General features: G+C 36.4%; 1 long non-coding RNA gene across 3 annotated transcripts; it reads left to right on the top strand.

Moving 5' to 3' along the window:
- The first annotated feature begins 8,552 nt into the window (after positions 1–8,552).
- LOC118687764 (uncharacterized) lies at positions 8,553–20,985 on the top strand. Of its 3 annotated transcripts, none has more exons than XR_008508473.1 (4): positions 8,553–8,841; positions 9,541–9,651; positions 9,862–9,939; positions 19,285–20,985. It is a non-coding gene; the product is annotated as an uncharacterized LOC118687764 (long non-coding RNA). The 3 variants fall into 3 exon arrangements; XR_004980385.2 differs by lacking the exon at positions 19,285–20,985 and adding an exon at positions 12,364–13,232 and having other exon boundaries at positions 9,862–9,959; XR_004980386.2 differs by lacking the exon at positions 19,285–20,985 and adding an exon at positions 12,364–13,232.
- Positions 20,986–21,296: the final 311 nt, after the last annotated feature.

Here is a 21,296-nt window from a genome sequence, read left to right on the forward strand (position 1 = left end):
ATTAAGTAATAAAAACTTTCTAATTTTCCAGCACTATATAAAACAAGGTTTCTTTTCTGGAAAATTGGCAATGTTTGTATTTGTTTTAATATTTAATGAATGGCACAAATGTGCTGATTCACTACTTCTTGTATGAAAACAGTGGGAAAAATACAGGAGGAAAAAAGTTAAGGTTTGTTTGTAGAAAAAATTTCACTCAGAACACAAACAATTCTTGGTGAAAGTTTTACTCTTCTCTGGAGTGCCACTTTCTAAAGTGTGTTGGGGGGTGCAGCTTTTATAATCTCAGTGATTTGCAGGTAGTATCTGCTTTGTGTACAAGTGGAAGGACAGTTTATTCTAGCTGCCAGTTCCACCCAACTTGTGGCCTACGAGTGAAGAAGGCAAGGTTTGGTTTGGTCTGGTGTGATTTTATTTGGCTTGGATTTTTAATCAGGTATCACCACTAATAATGTTTCTGTAACTGAAACTTGACTTCTAACTTGGTTGATGAAATGGGAGACAGAATAGAATAAACATCCTTTTCTTCCACAGTCTTCTTTACAGCAAATAAATCTACTAAAGCAACAGATTCGGAACGCTTAGGGGTAAGTATCTTCAGAGGGGAACTGACCCTAGAGGGCTGCAAGAAATGTTCAACCTTCACAGCTCCCAGTCTTAGTCACCCTTTCTTCCTTGCAGCGCCTGATATTATTTGTCTCTGTTCTCAAAATGAGAAAATAGCTCATGGGAATTGTTTATTTGCTGTACCCAAGTAATCAAGCTTCAGAAACAAATGAATACAGCAGAACAAGTGGTAAACCCGAGTCTCATCACCTGCTATTTTCAATCATCTGGTGGAGAAAGGGCACTTGCTGTTCAGGCTTTCTGGTATACACAGGGACTGGAGCTGGTATACACAGGGAACTGATACTCTGATTTCGTTCTGTTATAAAAACTTCCTTAATAATAGTTATAATTTTCATTTGGAGTGCAAGTGTTTTCCATTTTCAAATGTTTCAAACTGATTTTAATATGAATATGTTTAAATATTTTTATGTGGTTCAGAAATTGACAGTTTTAACTTTAGAATAAGAAGATTAAATGCTGTTCTCTTAACTGGGCACTGTGGCTAGCCATCACAATTTTTATAATCCTGCACCTTCTGTGTTTCCCTAAATTGTTGGTCCATTCTATAGTTACTGAAAGTTATGTTTAAAGATCTCTGGTGTTCAAAACCTCTCTCCAAAGACTGTTTTTTACTCACATATATACAGAAAGCTATTGCTGCATACATGATGCCAGGAAGTCAGGATAGAGATTTTTCAAATACCATTATAAAAATGCAACTGTTTCTAAGCGTCTAATCTAGCATGTCCAGGTCATTCTAAATTATCATCTACGCCATAATAATACTCAGCCCTGAGGCTGATCTGCAATCTTAATTAAAATGTTGTGAAGTCAGTTCAAAATAATGGATTAATTATCTGTGGTAGTGTCCCTAAATTTCAGAGAAAGAGACCCACTTCACAATTGGCATGGACTCAGCAGAAATACATTGATGGTTATCATGGCTGAGCTGACAGCTAAATAGGTTTTAGTGCTGCAGGAATCCAGTCAGGCCCATTTAGAGTTGCTCTAAATCCAATGCTTTTATTGTCTCTCTGAACTGCGTTTATGAAACTTCAGAGAGCAGGTGTCTTAAAAAGTTCTCAAACAATGTCACCTTGTACAGAAGACTCACATTGGAACTTAAGATTTTAGATGCTCTCAATATCTTTACAAAGCAAGCATGTATGCATTGTTATGGTTGGAGACTTTGAAAATTATTTTTGTTTCATTTCCTAAAGTTTTATTGTACTGAGTGAATCTGCGTAATAGCAGAAAAATAATGTCTAAATATGACACTTATTACTCTGCAAACATCAGTTTTCAGATCAACATCTAGAGAGAGAGAAATGGTTGATAGATACAAAACTGTCTTCTCACACATATAATTCTGCAAGAAACAAAAATTTCTGAGCTTCTGGTAATTAGAAATATAGGTCATAAGAATATTTCCCAAATACTGCCACCAGTATAATGTCTTGTGTACCAGTGTTTCTCCTCCCATATGTATAGCTTCTTTTTCCACTCAGCCTCAGTCTCAAAAGTTGTTGCACAACAAAAGTTTATACAGTTTATTAAGGGAAATAGAACACAATAACTGTCTTGATCTGAGTTTGACTAGCCTCCCCTTAAACAGATGGCAAACTCAAGTGGCATGTGAGACAGAACCTTCCTTTACAGAGTTGTCCTTCTCAATGCTTTACCCACCCATCACCCAGCGAGGAGTGCTGCATTGCTCTGCTGCGTTGCCTGAGCTCTCTCTCATGTTTCTAGTTCTAGGCCAGGAGAGGTTGGGCTCTCTCTTTCATCCAGACCATTCGGGTTAAAAGGCGCCCCACTGATCTACATTAGGAATCACATGCCCAGTCTTCATTTTACAATTTTCAGTTTCTTTGCTTGGTGACTTAATATTTTCATAAGGAACTATATTCTTTTATTTACTTCAAGCCTTCTATCATTTAATTATATTTTTGCTCTTATATGACAAAACCAGGACAGGAAATTTCTTTGTTTTATTTTTTCATATATGCTTATTTGATCATTTATTATTTCCTATACATACCTGGTTTCCATTTTTTCCTTTCAGAAAAAAAATTGCAGTTCTTTTACATTCCTATTAGTTATTTAATGCCCTTGAACATTCTTATTTTGTATGAATACCCTGTATTTCATCTTTATTTATTTTTACAGTAGTTAGAAAATTAATTTTGCATTTAACAAATTATTTACAAGTATTGGCCTCTTCTATATTCCCAATTTTAAAGTTTCTTCAATTTATTTAATACACTGAGCAGATTATTTTTCTGAAACTGCATAACTGATTTATTAATCATTAACATTTGGATATTTGTCATTAGAGTCCTTGTAGGACTGCCATCAAACACCTGAAAAGCAGATCTCCTGTGTGAATAGATAAAGTATGAATAGATCAAATACATTCTATGAATAATATTACAGCCAAATGGTAACTTTAAATAGAACAAACTATTCATAGATGGGGACATTTTGAAAATAAGGCTCTCTGACTTAAGTAATTTAAAAGTTTGTGAAAATTAAGATTTTTAAATTCTTAGATTGTAAAGAAGAATACAACTCTTCATCTCTTCTCATTCAATAGCTGTATAAATTCAATGTGAATGGTTTCAATGCAGAAGAACAGGAACACATTGAACACTACTTTCATAAGGGAAAAACCTTTAAAATTAGATGTTTATATTAAACTTCTTAATGTTTGTTGGATATCAAGAACAGAGGAAGGAAACTCAAAAAATTACCTGGTTATCTAAGCTATTTCCAGGGATTTTAGACAATCCCTGAAAAGCATTTAATATCTTTCAGGTTCAAAGTTCTACCTAAGTCCTTTAACCATCTTTAGAAATGTTACCCTTAAAAAATGGCCTGTTATGCAAAGACACATCTCCTTCTACTGAAACTGAGACAATGGGTGCAGGATTGTAATTTTAAGCAGTAATTTAAAAGATGGAATGTTAAACAATAATAACTCAACCAGCTTTAGCCACAAAATAACCTTTCCTGCCTCTTCTTTCCTTCTCCTTTTTTTTTCTTCAGCATTTCCCTATAAAACTGCAAGTCTCCTCAAAAAAAAAAAAAAAAATGAAATGGGGCAGTAGATGTTCAAAGGTATTATTAATGTTCCTGTCAGAGTAGTTTCTTGTCTGCTGGGAAATTGCTCATTTATGGTGAACCAGACCTCGACTATACATGGAGCATTATAAGTCAAAAAAAGTTCCCCTCTCAATAATAAAGAAAGAACTTTGAAATAATGCATTAAAAATGTCACTGAGGGCACTGTTGATGACTAATGAGTGACTTGAAAAGGATGAGTGCAATGTTTAGTCTTATAAGATTATTTATTGACTGTACTTTTACCTTTTATCTATTTTTTGATTAACCTTTGTTGAAATATAAGAATTACTCTGTGTCTGTCACCATGTTTATGAGGTTTTGGTGCTAGAGATTAATGGATGAAGATATACTACAAAAGATTTTTTCTCTTTTCTTATTATATTTTAAAGGGGAAATAAGTCAAACAGAAAACCCAACTAATTATATGAATAATAACTTGTGCTTAAAATGTACATTTTTATAATTGCCTTGGTTAAATGTTTAGGTTAATTTAAATTAGACAACAATCTCATATATTTAACAAAATAATTCATAACAAGCCCTTCACAGGAAATAAACAAATTAGGATAGTTAGAAATTGCATGAAGAATTGAATGGTAAAGCAAAACAAACCCACAACTTTGATCCTTCCTCTTGACAGAAATAAGAAAAGCCAGCTTCAAATTTTGCCGTGACATCCAGAGAATAAAACACATTTGATATCTCAGCAACAGGCACAAACTTGGCATTTCAGTGAGAACAAACGACACTGAGCAGGAATAGTATGATTATACCTTTATGGTGAGTAATGAAGCAGTCTCATGCTCATGAAGCGAAACTGGTGACAAAAGTGAGAAGAATGCAACTGGCAAGATCAGAGAGGCAGTGAGGGAGGATCTACACCTCACACACATTAGCTCAGTGTCATCCTGGCCTGCATCAGCAATAGTGTGGCCAGCACAGCTACAGAAGTGATTGTCCCCCTGCCAGCATCAGTCCCCCTGTACTCAGCACTGGTGAGGCCACACCTCTAATCCTGTGTCCAGTTCTGGGCCCCTCACTGCAGGAAAGACACTGAGGGGCTGGAGGGTGTCCAGAGAAGGTCAACAGAGCTGGGGAAGGGTCTGGAGCGCAAGTCATGAAGAACAGCTGAGGGAACGGAGGTTATTTGACCTGGAGAAAAGGAGGCTCAGGGGAGACCTCATTGCTCTCTACACCTGAAAGGAGGCTGTAGAGAAATGGGGGTTGGTCTCTTCTCCCAGGCTGCTGGTGACAGGACAAGAAGAAATACCTTCACATTGAGCCAGAGGAGATTTAGGCTGGATCTTGGGAAAAATATCTTCAATGAAGGGCTGTTCAGATATTGGAATAGCCTGCCTAGGGCAGTGATGTAATAACCATCCTGAAAGTATTGAAAAAGCATGCAGATATGGCACTTGAAAACATGATTTAGAGGTGAACATGGCAGTCTCAGGTTAACAGTTAGACTCAATGACTTAAGTGGTCATTTTCAACCTCAATGACTCAGTGACTCTATGTGGTTTAGAGGGAAAAAAAAAGAGCAGAAAATTAAAAGAAAAAAAGAGACATTTCAATGTTTTTGCAGAAGAAAATGTCTCTTGTAACTTATTAGACAAATCTGCTCATTGTGTATAGAATTCTAGTAGAAATCTAGTGAGTAAATTAAGACAGAAATTTTCATATCTAATGTGGAGATGAATAAAATCTCAGGTAAAATTATTTTAGTAATACAAAAGCATTTTACAAATCTGAGTCGGTAAAAAGTCAGAAAAAATGTGCTGTTTACTGTGAGATTATCCAACTTTTAGTATAGGATTCAGGCCCTTGAACTCTGTCCCACTTTTACTTTTTTTGTTTAGATTAGTATTTTTCACATGTCTAAAAGTACTGTCTCTCTGCTTCCAGAAACCAGGATTTTATACTTTACATTTTTCTCAATTATTTGGTTCTGAATGGCAGGTAGTTTCTTTCTTCTCTTCACTCTACATATGTCTCTTCCTCTTCAATTTCATCTCCTCTCCTCCCATCTCCTCTCCTGTCAATGTGTGGGCTTCTGCTCTTGCAAAATTGCAATAATTTGATTTATTCACTTCTGCGATGAAAGAGAATTTTTATGAAGAGTTACAGTGTCTCAACTGACACAGAATGGCTTTTTAGCTCTAGCAATTTGTTTGTGTGTTTAAGTCTTTGTATTTCTTTTTAAGCTTTTTTCAAATATTTTTAAAATCTAGTGAAGTTCATATGTTGTAATCTGTTTCTTATTGGAGGTATCAAACCACACACTTAAGTTTTTTCATCAGTAGTCTCATTGAAACTATCAGGACAGTTTACATACCTGAACTTCAACAAGAGGTTTATAAATCTTATTTCTGAGAGAGGTATCAATACCACATTACTTTTCAGTGTCTGAACTGCCACATTGCTCTCTGTCTGCCTCAGTTTCCATGCTTTCATCTTTCTTCCTCTCTCAGGGGACATCTACAAGTCTACACAGCTGTCATAACTACCACTAGATTTGTGCTAACTGATCTAAGATGAAGGATTTTCAGAGATAGAGCTGTGCTTATTCCATGCAAGAATATTAGTGTGGGAGAAAGGGGAGAAAAAAAGACTAACTCTGTAGGTTGCTCTTCAAGCATTTGTCAGGGATATGCAACACAGAGATTCATGGAGATTCTAGTCCCAGGAAATTTGAGATAAATATGTAAAAGTGATACAATTTTCAGTGGAATCACTGGGAAAAAACTCTCAAATTGCTCCAGCATATGTGGGTTTTGCATATACATAGGGAAATTAAATTCAAGTTCTGGCTCCAAATCTCCTTCATATGAACAAGTAACACTGCTCCTTGTGAGTGGTGCAGCTGGGGGTTGATCTTATTTTTCATGGATAAAGGAGATTACAAAAATGTCTTAATGTAATAAAATTAAAACCTTAAATAGATTGATCTTTGTAGCAGACAGGAAAGCACATACCTCTGCTTAGAACAGAGATTTAAGAACCTGTGTCATACTCTATTTTTTTTCGTTTTATACCCAGAACATCTGTGAGTCTTCGCACAGCCTCGTAGTTCTTACCATGAGATCTTCTGTGTGAGAAGTTTGGTTTGATGGATGTCCCCTCTAATTAGGTTATGCAGTGCTGATTTTACCCTGCCTTAATACTTTTTTAAGGAAATACTCCAATGAAATGTAGTTCAACACAGCCTAAGGTACTATACATCAAAAGAACCACTGACCTCTTCAACTGTGCTCCTCTAGTGCTCAGTAAATGTGATGTCATTAAACAGCTAAGTTGGAATGTAAAGAAGGGTAAGCAGTGTTGCAGACCTGAATTTTGCCATATGGCACTCTTGGAGACTGCTACCATTGCTCAGCTGATACACAGTAATTAAAGTGAATTTCATTGTGTGTAAATCCCTTAAATGCTTCCTAAATCTCTCAGAAGGATCCTGGCAGAATGATATGTACTACTGTACTGCTTTCCTGCCTCTACAACACTTTTACAATTATAACCAGATTTCTTCCTTGGTTCAGTACTGCCCTTAACACTCTTATTGTTTTCCACAGCTACAAGTCATGATCTGTATTCTCTTCCTGTTGTGAAACATGTCAGAGTATGTGTCTGTCTGATTAACAGCATCAGACTCACGTCTTATCTTTCTACACTGGAACATACTCCATTGTGAGGATGCAAGGGGATTGAGTTTGTGATGTCTTGTACAACACTGTGAAGATTAATGTACACTGCTGAATCTCTGACTAAAGGAGTTCCCACTGGACAACATGATGGGAACAGTAGGATATTTTGTTATCTATGGCCATGACATTATGTCCTAGTTTCACGCACCACAGTATACAGAAGTTGTTCTATTCAGAGAAGTTACTTACAGAAATGATGTAGGTGGAATAGCACAAAGACAAAAATTATTTGATCAAAATGAAGCATCCCACGATTCTTCCTAAGAAAGCATGTTGTTTTGTAATTACATTAAACAACTTCCCAAAAACTGGCCCCTTGCAGATATGTGCTACTCTGCATGAATCTGAATGTCAGGTGTTTTCAGTAGTTCTCACCTCCACCTAGCTTCCAGGCATTCTATAAAATTCTCAATATGGCTGTGTAATATATTTCTGCTGTGATTCCTGGTATTTGTCATGATCAGACACTGAGCTGGGTTAAAAGGCAATAAGTACAATGCTTGCTCATATAGTTTCTCTTAGATGTCAGACTGCATCCTTCACACCCTTTTATCTCCCTTGCTCTGCTATTTTCTTTCTATGGTGAAAGACTTTGCAATGGCTCTACTTTGCCCTTGGTCTTTACTGTCATAGGGCTTTATAACATGCAGGTTAAAGCTCTCCTTTCCATAGAGCCAACAGAGGAGGTTTCATCCTGAAGTTGCTTTAATGATAAAGCAATGTCTTCTCAGCAATTCAGCAGTATTTCAGAAAGGCATCAGAAATTTAAAAAAAGTGGCCTGTTGAATAGGCTGAACTGGAATTTAGAGCCATTCCTGCTAGATTTCACCTGTCATATGTTGGGGGAGGGGTATTATTGATCTACTTTTGAGTGGAATTTTAGTATTTTAGAATAAAAGTATTTTCCAAGATAAAAATTATTTTGAAACTAATTCATGAGACAGAGCGCAAGATGAATAGAGAGGATTTTTTTTCCACACAAGCCCTATAAAGACTATCTTTACATGTTTGCACACTCAAAACAAAAAGAAAAAAAAAGAAAAAGAAAAATAAAAAGCCTTGGATGCAGTGTAGTTAGCTCTAGAGTCTCTATCACAGTACCAATTCTGAGCTGTCAGAAGGCTGCTCTATTTTATTCTTTTTTTTCTCTCTCTGTGTGACACATTTTAGCTTTCTACAAAAAGGGAATAAAGGGGAAGCAGCTCCGGCTAGCCTTGGAAAAGCTATTTAGCTTGCATATTGTGGAACTGTCTTCCCTAGCTATAGTTACTGCCATTTTATAACACTGCAGCATATTGGATCAAAGACTAGAACTGCCACCTCCTGTTTACAATGGGCTGGAGCAGTCACAGAATTGTCAGGGCTACTTTCTGTCTCGGTGTGATTGGAAATAAGACTGAAAACGGTAGGTTGCTACCAACAGGTTCATTTCTTTTTTTATTATTTAATTTTTGGCTTTCTGCAACCTGCAATGTCAATGCAAGTAAAGCTAAAAACATTTAACCCAGAAGGGCAAGTATCTTTTTTAATCCTTTCAAATATTCTTGAGTATACCTGGGATAACAGGCACAAGTATGCATGCAATACTATTGTTTCAGAGATAATTTCAAAGGCAAAACCATTGAACCAGGAAAAAAAAAAACCTAAAAATAATCCTTGAAGTGTGTTCTAGATTTTTAATATATGTTATGCTGAGACAAGAGCTGTTAGACTACATAAACACTATGTCCCAAGACTTAGAAAGATTATTTTTGTAGCTCTGCCAGTACCAAATTTTTGTTAGAGTCACCAGTGATTTTCATTTTGCAGTGACAATATGGTGTTTAAAAATATAAATTGACTGCTTAGAATACTTCCTTTTAAAAGTGAAATTGCATTCCATGTATCCGGAGGGTGTTATCTGGGGGCTCTGGTAGAATAAGAAGCATTTGGCAGGCAGATTTCTAGTTTATATATCTGATTTACCTTTCCAACTTTAAGAAACTAATTTTGTTGCTTATACTCACAAAAAAGAGACATAGAGAAGAGAGACAACAGACTGCAATTTTCACACTGCAGTAAAATACAAACTTTTAGATTCCCATCACTGTGTCTGTTAATTCAGGTACCTTAGCAAGAAGATGTGCATATGCCTCTAAAGTTGGGTTTTCAAGAGACAAAAGAAACACAAACAAGAAACATGGGTACTCACGATGTTCTTATAACACCAGCTAAGGTAAGAGACCTGTGTCTTTCTTCTGTGTCACTTCTTATAGCCCTTAAACAAACAATCTCATTCCTTTTCCTGCATGTGTCTTGTGCAAGACCTAGGAATTGCATCATTGCTCCCATTTAGTGTTGCTAGTTGGTTACTTAGGGGTGCATGCTGTAATGTGAAAAATAATGGGATAAAGATGAAGCTGATCTGCTGCTTTCTTTCTTACAGTGGGCTTTGACGTATGCTGAGATCAGAGAGCAAGATGCATGCTGCACCATGGGAACAAGGATCTTATGAGGATATTTGGTATCTATAATATATCATCTGTATGTGATTTAAGTCGCTCTCAAAGGTGCAACCCTTCTGCTTACTTATTTTGTGTTTTTTATTGAAAGGCTGACTTGTATGTGCAAGCATCAGTTTGTGGACTCAGCGATAACTTAAGGACTATTGTCTAGAGACTTCTAAAGGGTTTTTGCAGTCTGTACAGGTCCCCTTTTTCCTTCATGGTCCAACTAGAAGTGCTTATATTTTTAGTTTCAGAAGTTTCTGCTTTGATGCTGGTGGTGAATGTGCACCCATCACCATCATGCACACTGGATGTGTAATATTTTAAGGGATTAAACTTTGACAATACTGTTTCCTTAGGTCTCACAATGGTGTATATAAAACAGAGTATGAACTATTTGGTACCTTATATAGTCTGGTATATTTAAAAAAAAATTGACACACTGCTAAGTACATATTTTGTAGAACTTTTAGAAAACTGGATCAAAAGTTGCATTTGCATCTCCCTTCTTTTTTTCCTCTTTTTTTTTTGTGCTTTTGCGAATGAAAGTATACATATATATATATCTGTAAAGTATTTGGGACTGAAAAGTAAACAATTTTTTTCTCAAATATTTTCTGCTTTCTGCATTGAGAGATCCTTAGGTTAATGAAATCTCTTCAGCATTTTTTCTAAACTCACCTTCAATAATGAAGAGACACAAGACTTTGCATTTTGGGTCTGTTAATAGAACAAGAACTATGTCAATGGAAACTAATTCAAGAAGAAAACCTGGTGCTCAGAACATAAATAGGACTTAGAAATGCAGCTCCTAGAATTTCCAGCCTGCTTCAGTATCATAATAAAATAGTGTGATTATAATTACTACCTAGCTATAACTGTATTTTTTCATTAATTACCTTTTCTCACAGACATGTAGGCTCACACATTGATGCATTAAGATTTGGGCCATGTTTTTTAATATTCTTTTTCAACCCTTGGTATCCTTGTGTGTATTTGCTCAAAAGCGAAGCCAAGATGAACCATTTACTTTCTCTGTATTTACCAAAATTTATTAAATTAGTGGTGCAAAGAACACTTAATTCACACCCGCACATCAGACCCACTTCAAGTAATATCCTAGTACCATTCCTGCTACTCCTTCTTGCCTTGTATATTAACTTTAAATACCTTCTTCTAGTTCCTCTCTATGTGAAACTGTTTAAAATAAAGGAAGGAAAGAACTCTGGTGGTTACAGGAGCACTCCAGAATAGCTTTCTCTGCCTCAAGTCTCCAATTGGAGAAATTATTTCTCATTAATGACTCAACTCTCATTGAATTTTGGAAACATTTCACATGGAACTGAAAAGAACTACTTTACAAGGAGAGGAACTGCGTCCTTGCCATGTAGTGGACAGGCAATTACATTCAGCCATTTCTTTCCTCTTTTCTTCTAACCGCAGTCTGCAAGTCCTCTTTCAGCAATATTATCCCAGAGGAGGGAAAAAAATCACTGAAATGTTTGTTAGATAAAAGGCATTCTTTAAAAAAAGAAAATATATTAATTTGAATACTGTTACTTAGGCAACGTCAGAGATTCAGCATAGCTTATCACTTACTAAGAAGGAAAATTGCTCCAGGTACATGTAAATCTAGTTCATATAATTTCTTTATGCTCTTGGAAAGCTACCAGTTAATCCCAGACCACCTGGTCAGGCTCTCTCTTGTTTTTGAACCTAACAACTTAGTTAAACATCTGGCCCAGTCAAGGAAAAATAAGGGAAAAAAGGTCTAGCTGGGTCGCTTTCTCTCTTCATAAATAAGAGTAAAGTCAGGCATTCCTTAACTATTTCACCTGTGATTTGGATTTCATTTTTCTTTTGAGAGAACAGACTTGTTGGGATGATGACTTTAAAATCCCTTTCCTATGTTGATATTTATAAACCACAGAGGGTGGAGGTTAAGCTCTGGCTCTGTTTTCAACGGCTTCTCTCATCAGCCAAGGTCAGGAGCTGAGCTCCTGAGGGACCTTGGGTTCATAGTTTTATTGCCAATGACTAATGCCTTGAAACTGCATCCAGTTCTGCACTTCAGAAGTTTATGTGGTGCTGTTTTTAGTATCTTGATTAAAACTTAGTAGTAAACATAAAGTAACTCTCCTGTCACTATATATTTTCAAGTTTTATTATTTTTTCACCATTCCTCTTTATGATCAGAGTAATAAATGCACCTATACAGGTTTTTCCCTGAAATTTTATGCTTCTGACTCCATGAATAAAATCTGCTATAGAAATGCTGAAACAATGTCTCAGGCAGTTAAATAAGCAGAATGACCTTATTAAATTGGTGTTTTTCAATATTTAAAAGTAAGACATTTTTTAGATAAAATATGCAATTCACCAGTTTGTGTTCACATTCTTTTTTTCTTTTTCCTTTTTCTCTTTTTTCTTTTTTTATTCAGTAAAAGAAAATCCGGAATTGCTCACCTCCACCTGCAAATAAATGTGGAAAGAAGCAGCCTGGACAGATTTACCCTTACAGAACATAATTATGATAATAGCTACACATAGATTTATTTAAGATTACCCCTATTCTTGGCATTTTCTTAAAGATTTGTGGAACTCTTAGCATCTCCTCTTCCTTATTTTTTTTTTCCTGGTAGTGCAGTGTGATGATCAGGTTCAGTGTCTAATGAGGCAGCCATTCTGAACACGTAGAGACAAAGAAGAGGTTTCCCTGGCAACGAGGACCATGCCAGAGCTCTCAGAACAGTTATTTCCCCTGTATTCAGGTTTCTTTTCTGTTTAGGATGCCTATTAGTGTGAGTTCACAGGCAAGGCCTGGCAAGCTTTCCAGAGATTACAGCTCCTAAATATACATAACAAAATACAGCTAAGGCTATGATTTATGAGTAAACTAAAAAGTGGTAAGCTGACATGTATTTTTTTCATTTTTATCTTTTTTGATAGAATCTTAAAACAATGACTACAAGTTCATTACATATGTCTAAAGCTATTAAATACTGCCCATATCTCTTTAGAACTTCACTGGTCCCAGCAAAATTTGTGTGAGTTCACTGAATTCTGAGCCATATTTCTGCTGTCACTAGAATAAGCATTTATCAAGGTTTTAGATCTGAAACACACATGAATTTAAGCACATAGAGATGTGATGAAAAATGTAGAAAGGTATTTAATATAACTTGAATTTAAATCTGTTTCAATGTAGAGAAAAATTACAGTAATAAATTATTGAAATATTAGATTTTTTTTACTATTTAAAAGTAAAATGAAATTACAATTAAATTAAATTCTTTAGTTCAAATCTTTACTTGCATCTGAAATGAATAAGCCTTTTATGATGAAGACTTCTGAAATCAGATTAAGAGATGAGCTTTTCCACATCCTTACAAGTTCTTGACAGAACTGAGAAGATTACTACACCACCCAGCCCAAAGCTTGGTCAGTATCCTGAAATCATTCATGCAGGGATCCAACTCAGCTGAGAGTTTTGATCTGGAAAGTGTTTTCAAAGTGAACCTGCTCACACATCTTAAACATTCCACAGCAATTTCTATTTCATGTACATCAGAAGCACTAATCTCATGTCCACGATATCCACTGGAGAGATGGAATAAAATAGTCCAGGTTGGAGGTGACCTACAAAAATCAGCTAGTCCATCTGATAAAAACATCTATTTAATTCCACTCTCATCAAGCAAGAATTCAAACCAACCAGCTTGCTTTCTTTCTCTTTCTTTCTCTTTCTTTCTTTTTCTTTCTTTCTTTCTTTCTTTCTTTCTTTCTTTCTTTCTTTCTTTCTTTCTTTCTTTCTTTCTTTCTTTCTTTCTTTCTTTCTTTCTTTCTTTCTTTCTTTCTTTCTTTCTTTCTTTCTTTCTTTTCTTTCTCTTTCTTTCTTCCTTTCTTCCTTTCCCCCCTTCCCCCCTTTGCCTTCTGTCCTTCCTTCTGTCCTCTTGTCCTAATAAATACTACATCACTGTATGAAGGGATGGACAGCAAATGTATGAATATTTTGAAGCAATAGAAAGGACTAAAGGACTGTTTCTGGACAGAACTGCAACCAGCTAACTTTTACTGCAGTCATCATTTCATCTGTCAGTAGCTGAACTTTTAAATCTTTTATCCAGCTCATTAAAAATATATATATATATATATATATATATATATGTATATATGTATACACACACACATATATCCAGAGCACTTTAAAGTTCTCCAAGCTAAAATTCAAGCATTAGGATCCCAAGAGGAAAAAACCTCCCTACAGCCTTGAGTAAAGAACCTAAAAGGCAGAACTTAATCTCTCTCTCTTCATTATTCACTATTGATGATCTGTAGGAAGCTACATAGTGTCTATGCATACTGAGTGGAGTCCTGCATATTTAGAGAGAACCCTAGGCAGTTGCTTCTTCTGGGATGTTAAACAGATGGCAACTAACTCCTCATGTCTGTGAGACAGGAAGGTTTTCTAACTGTCCTGGAACAAATAGGATCCTTAAAAACAAGCTCTGCAAAGTCCCTTATATCTGCTTCTCAGACACTAACCAAAGCACTTGTCACAAGTTCAGCTGGGATTGATAGGCCTGGGAAGAGATTGCTTGGCTCTTCTTTATATCCTGTCTCATATTCAATTCCATTATATGTAAAGTAAGGCAGTTGCAAAGTAGTGAGGAACTAAGAAAAATAAAAAATGATAAATAGGAGTAAAAATAAATTAAAAAGTGGGATCTTGCTTTGAGCCTGTAAGGAAGATATTTTCATTTTTTTATCCTGTGAAGATTGCAAAGGAAACTCATTTCAGCTTTGTAAGACCACAACGATTGCTTCAGACACAAAATGAATCAAACCACTTGTTGGATTATGTGGGTGGTATTTCCACTCTTCCCTAGTGGGATAATTCACAGCCTGCAGCTGCGGCATGAAAACTTAAATATTTTTTCTCTTTCTGTCTGGATTTAAAAGGAAGGACCTGCATTCATTTGCTGTTTTAAGGAAAAAGGAAAAAGAAATTGAAGGCCCATTAAAGATTAGTAGTGTGAAACAGAGCAGTCATAAAACAAAACTGCATAAACAAAGAAGGAATTAATTTGCATCTTTTTAAGCAGCTATAGTCTAGTATTTGAAAGTGACTGAGAAGATATGTACTTGCCCAGGTGTATTAATAACAAGATAATGGTTGTAAACAACCCCTTTTGTACTGCCTTTTGTACTGTTAAGAATCATGACTCTTTACTTACCTGCTCTTAAAGAATTGTTTTCCTTTTATACAACAAAAATTTTAGTACTATTATTACCTATGAAAACAATTTTCTTGGATTCTTTGTGTGCAATTCAAACAAATTAGATGATACATAAACTATACATTTGCTATTCTGTATCATTAAAAACTCTTTGCAAATTCCCAGCAGAACTTAATTTCCAAGTACATTTTTATTAGTCTAGGAATATCTTCTCCAAGGGGGAAAAAAAAACAACCAACCAAAACACACAAAATCCAGAGCAACAAAAAACAACCCCAAACAAGTAAACTTGAATTCAATGCTTCTCTTCTAATCCAACATAAAGTTGATCTTCCATGACACATTTCTTAAAAACTGCATTAAAGTTTTTCCATACCCTGTAAATTATTTTCTTTCCTTAATAGCTTGTTGTACTGTTTGCCAGTACAATGACTAGGAAATCACTATTAACACTTAAGCTAATTAAGGTTTTCAGAAAACATTGGTTACGATGTTCTCATTAGCAGACTTTTAAAAAAAATACTTTTCAGATATATGAAAAAGAAGATTGCTTTTAAATCTCAAGAAATGAATGTAAGTGTTCATATTCTGGTACATTAACAGTTTGTTCCAGTACATTGATATTTTATGTGGAAATCCTACTCTGCAATTAATATGCTTGATGCAAATTGAAAAACCTATAATCCATCCTTTTCTGTTGTATTGTAAGAGCATACTATTATTGAGAAGCTACAGGGTATCAGAACCATTTTTTTAAAGTTGAATGCCCATTACCTTAAATCTGCATATAAAATAGTTTGCCTTCATAGTAGGTAATATATAACTGACTTTACCATGATACACATGAAAATATAACAAAAAACAATAATAACAATAATAATAATTAGTCCACTGTGTTTCACCTCCACAATTACATATTTTAGCATTAGTAAATAAAAATAGCTTAAAATTAAACACAAAAACCTAATGAAATATCTGACTGTTCTAGATAATGAGATATCTGCATGGTCACCTAATGTATTAAGTTTGAAAATAATTTGGTCTTTATTATATTTTTGGAAATTTCCCAAATCTACTGAAAAGCAAAAGTTATATTTTTGAACATAAAATAAAAGTTAATAATTGTGTAAATGTAAATAAAACATGTCTATGCCACATACTATCCCCTAGAGACATTTTCAGTTGAGGTGATTGCCAATGATTGATTGATACAGAGATATCCTTTCCCCTGGATCATATAGTATGAAGGAGCAGGGTTCTGGTGGGTTGACCCTGGCTGGACAACAAGTGCCCAAAAAACCATCCTCTCAGTCCCCTCCTCTGCTGGACAGAGGGAGAGGAAATATTAGGAAAGGTTCACGGGATAAGAACAGAAATGATCACTTGCAAATTATTGTCACAGGTAAAACAGTTTCAGTGTGGGGAAATTAGTTTGATTTAGTGCAAATGAAATCAGACAAAGCTAATGAGAACGAAAAACACATCTTAAAAAACATCTCTCCCCCACCCCTCCCTTCTTTCCAGGCTCAAATTTCTAAATCCTCTACCTCTTTCTCAACAGCAGTGCAGGCAGATGGGGAATGTTGTTGTCAGTTCAAGACACATTGTCACTGCTTTCTCCTCAGAAGAAGGACTCCTTCAGAAACTTCTCCAACAGGAGTCCTACCCACAGGCTTCAATTCTTCACAAACTGCTCCAGCATGGGTCCTCCCTTCCACAGGATGCAGTCCTTCAGGAGCAGTTCCATCAGTGGGTTTCCCACAGGGTCACAAGTCCTGCCAGCAAACATGCTCCAGCATGGGCTCCTCTCTCCATGGGGCCACACGGCCCTACAAGGGACCTGATCCAGCTTGGGCTTCTCACAGTTACATCTTCCTTTGGACAGATCCACCCAGTCTGACATGGGGTTCTCCGCAGGCTGCAGGTGGATCTCTGCTTCCTCATGGGGCTCCATGAGGTGCAGAGACACAACCTGCCTCACCATGGGCTGCACCATGGGCTGCAGGGGAATCTCAGGTGCCTGGAGCTCCTCCTCCTCCTCCTCCTCCTCCTCCCCCTTTACTCCCCTTGGTGCCAGCAGAGTTGTTTCTCTCACACATTCTCACTCATCTCTCTGGCTGAAGTTGTCCATACACCATTTACCTCCTATCCCCACCCTCTTTTTGACTGTTACACCCAAAGTTGCCATTGGACTCTGCCTTGGCCAGCAGTGGGTCTGCCTTGGAGACGGCTGGCACTGGCTCTGTCAAATGTAAGGGAACCTTCTGGCAGTTTCTTTCAGAAGCCACTCCTCTAGCTCCCTGCTACCAACACCTTGAGGTGCAAACACTATTCCACACCTTGCCTCTGTGAATCACATATTTAAAATTTGTCAGAAAAATCCACATTCATCACACAATATTCACAAAGTTCAGTCACATCATTCACATCTAGAAAACAATTCCTCACACCAAAAACAAAACAACATCACAACACCAAACAGGTTCCTGGTCTAGAAATTTTTCCATTAACAGTAATGACAGGGTCTCATAGTAACAGGCAGCACAGCAACTTCCTGCAGCTGCCTGATTTATACAGACTGCTGGATACTCCACTGCTAGTACTCCTACTTTAGGTGAAGGGAAATTAAGACCTCACGTATCAAATACCTTGAAAACTCTTTTAAAGCCAGAAAAAGGTTTAATACAAGGAAATAAATAATATGTAGCAATATATTTATTCCATGTAGAGACACCACTTTTATGTCTGCCATAGAACTCAAGAGATTTTGCTATCTGGTTCATGCAGCAAAAGTAGTTGGGATACTGCACAAGATTGTGAAATCAATATCTTCTTTCAAAGGATTGCTCTCTGAACAGAATACCCTTTCTGGAGACACAGGCAGCTTTCTGGAAACAGAATATTTGTGAGACCATATTCAGAATTCATTTTATCCTTCTTCAGGAGGAAGCTTTTAATTTTCTTCCTTCTACAGACTTTAAAAGTACTGCAGTCATTTATATATTACAGACCTATCTTGAGCTGGCCTGTATACAGAATATATAAACCACTGCTCCTGCACTTACCTGGCAACAAATAGTTCATACTTCCTTTATTTCTTCATACTCTGAAAACAAGGTTTCTTATAAGCGTATGTAATAATACAGTCTTGCAGGAGCAATTAAAAATAATGAATTAGTGTGCTGGTTTGGGCTGAGGTGGGGTTTACTTTCTTCAGCAGCTAGTGTGGGGCTGTGTTTTGGATTTGTGTAGAACACAAAATTGAATTAGTTATTGCTGAGCATGTTTTACCCAGAGACGAGCCCTTTTCTGCTTCTTGTACGGCCATGCTGGGGGGAAGTTGGAGGTACATAGGAGGTTGGAGGAGCAGCCTGTCACAGCCAGGAGAGGTGGCCTCAACTGACCAAAGGGGTACTCCAGACCATGTGGCATCATGCTCAGCATATAAGGTGGTGGGAAAGAGGAAGAGGGGGATGTCTGGAGTGATGGTGTTTGTCTTCCCAACTCACCATTACATGTGATGGGGCCCTGTTCTCCCAGAGATGGCTGACCACCTTCCTGTCCATAGGAAGTAGTGAATTAATTCCTTGTTCTCCTTTGTTTGTGTGTGCTGCTTTTGCTTTTGCTATTAAATTGTCTTTGACTCAACCCAGCTTTTTCATTTTTCCAGCTTTTACCCCTCCAATTCACCCAGCCCGATCTTGATAGTGGGGTAGTGAGTGAGCAGCTTCTTGGGGCTTGCTTACTGCTTGGACTTAAACCATGACAAACACTCAAAACAGACATCACAACAACAAAACCACCTTGAAGTGGTAATGAATGGGAAGTGAAGTTTAAGACTTTGAGGGATGCTGTTGCAGTAACCAAGCAGGAGACTCTAAAAAATTCTGTTTAATATCATAACTTTTTAAGAAAGCACTTTGAAATTCACAATAATGACTTTTACAGATAGTTTCTTATTCTCTGGAAGTTGTCATCACATCTGGATGTATTTGTGAATGGAGAAGTATGTATGGTTCATTCCAACCCATTCCTGCATTTCAAATTATGTAGGCATGTAAGAACATTATTTTTATAGCTAATGCAGCTCTAATCCAAATTTTCCCTTTCCTCTGATTGCAGCTTCCTCCTGCAGCTCATCTAGCACTGCTGATCTGTGATTGCTCCTGGTGTATAAGTCTGTTGGAAAAAATTGTCATCCTGAGCCAACAATAGACATGTTCAACTCCAACATCCTCATGAATCAGAAATGTCTATTAGCCACTACTTTCCCCGTAACTTGGTTTAAATTTAGGAAAATGTGTATCAAATTGGGAAGGCATTTTATGTTTTGGGTTCTTCATTCCCAACCTCTGAATGACTACTGAACAGATCATTCTTGTAGGGTGCTATAATATGATGTAGCATAGAGTACTACCATGGTTTACTATTCAACAGCACAACCCTGAGAAACACTGTGACACCTGTCATGGTCAGAGCAGGTGGAGAAAGGAAGGGATCTGCACACTGTAAGGCAGACAGCCACATCCTTCTGGCTAAACATCCATTCTGGAGGAAACAGGCTGATAACGTTCACAGTGGCTGTGACATGTGGCAGAATTGCATTAATTATGTTCTTCATACTTAATAAAATACCAAAATATGAGCCCTAAAATTAGAAGTACTCAAAGCAAAAATGAGAACAAAATTTATTAAAGTGGTATATAATTTTAAATGAGATTTTATATAGGATATAGGATCCTTTGCATTCTACTTGCAATTATACATATACAGACTATTTTTCTATCAGCTTTTCTTCTCCACTCTTCTTCCCCTAACTGGCTGCTGATTTTTTTCCTCTCTCCTTTTTTCTTTTTTTTAAAAAGTCCTTCACTCTATCATAGTACTTGTTCCACTTTGTTCCTCTTCCACCATCACACTTCAAAGACTTCCAGGAGTCAGACAAAGTTCTTTCAACAAGGTAACACTTTCCTTCACAGAAAGGAAAAATTCTTCTCTGTTTAAGGCAGGAGCAGTAGGAGCAGTCGAGGTACCCTTACCACCCCCTTTTTTTTTTTTTTTTTTTATTTAACATATCCTATATCCATCACTGTTGAAAAAGTATGAGACCAATGCAGTAAGCTACAGTTGTTAAGGGAGACCACATGATTTATTTATTCTCCTCTATTCTCCTCACATCACAGAGGACTCTCAGTCCCAGACTGAAATAGAATCCAGATCTATCTATCTTTTAGAAGTTTTTTATATCATTGTTCCCAAATTAAATACTCTGCTTTAAGATATAGAAAATTACTTGCTTTAGAAAATAATTTTTCAGATTATTTATTTTAATAATTCAATATTTTTACAAGCCCATATAACTTCAGATTGATTTTGCAGAGAGGAACTTGAGATTTTTATTTAACTGTATAGTGAAAGCCATCTTAGACTGTCTGACTTCTGAATTTATTTATTTCATTTTTTTTTTTAATTATTGAATTTGAGTACTTAGTTACACTGGGGTTTTTTTGTGGGTTTGTAGATTCTGATATCCACGAATATTAAAAGACAGTACATGACAACAGATATTTTATTTCAATTGTACAGTAATTACCTGCAAAGATGTTGTGATGCAAAAATGATAATCAAGGCTGTCTCAGAGCCAAGCCAAGGAAAACGCTGTTGTTTTCTGGTTTCTGTAGAGGCTTTAAGATCTTATCAAGCTATTGACATATACAGTTTGACATTGACAGTTCCTGAGGACATTTTATTCACCTAATGGGCTGAATATATTTTATTTGCAAAAAGACAATATCATTAATAAACAGTTTTATTTTGCTTGTTTGATTGTTTTCTGGTTAATTTTTTTAATTTCAGTACATGCTGTATTTTTTTGCAAACTTAGGTAAAGCTAGTAAATTACATTATAGCTCTGAATATATACACCTTGAAAAGTCAAACAAACCAGTTTTGACGCTCTCCGTAGGAAATTGCAATTGTAGCATACAGTAAGAAGACTTTACAGATAGTGTGTGTTTCAATAAATAAATATTAAGCAAGGTTGGTTTGTTTTTTGGGGGGAGCTACAGTGATGTCTTCTGTGAGCAGGACCCCATGTCAGAGCAGGTCAGGTGGATGCCCGAGGGAGGCTGTGA

Source organism: Molothrus ater, chromosome 6, assembly GCF_012460135.2.
Source record: "Molothrus ater isolate BHLD 08-10-18 breed brown headed cowbird chromosome 6, BPBGC_Mater_1.1, whole genome shotgun sequence".
In the NCBI taxonomy this organism is placed as follows: Eukaryota; Metazoa; Chordata; class Aves; order Passeriformes; family Icteridae; genus Molothrus; species Molothrus ater.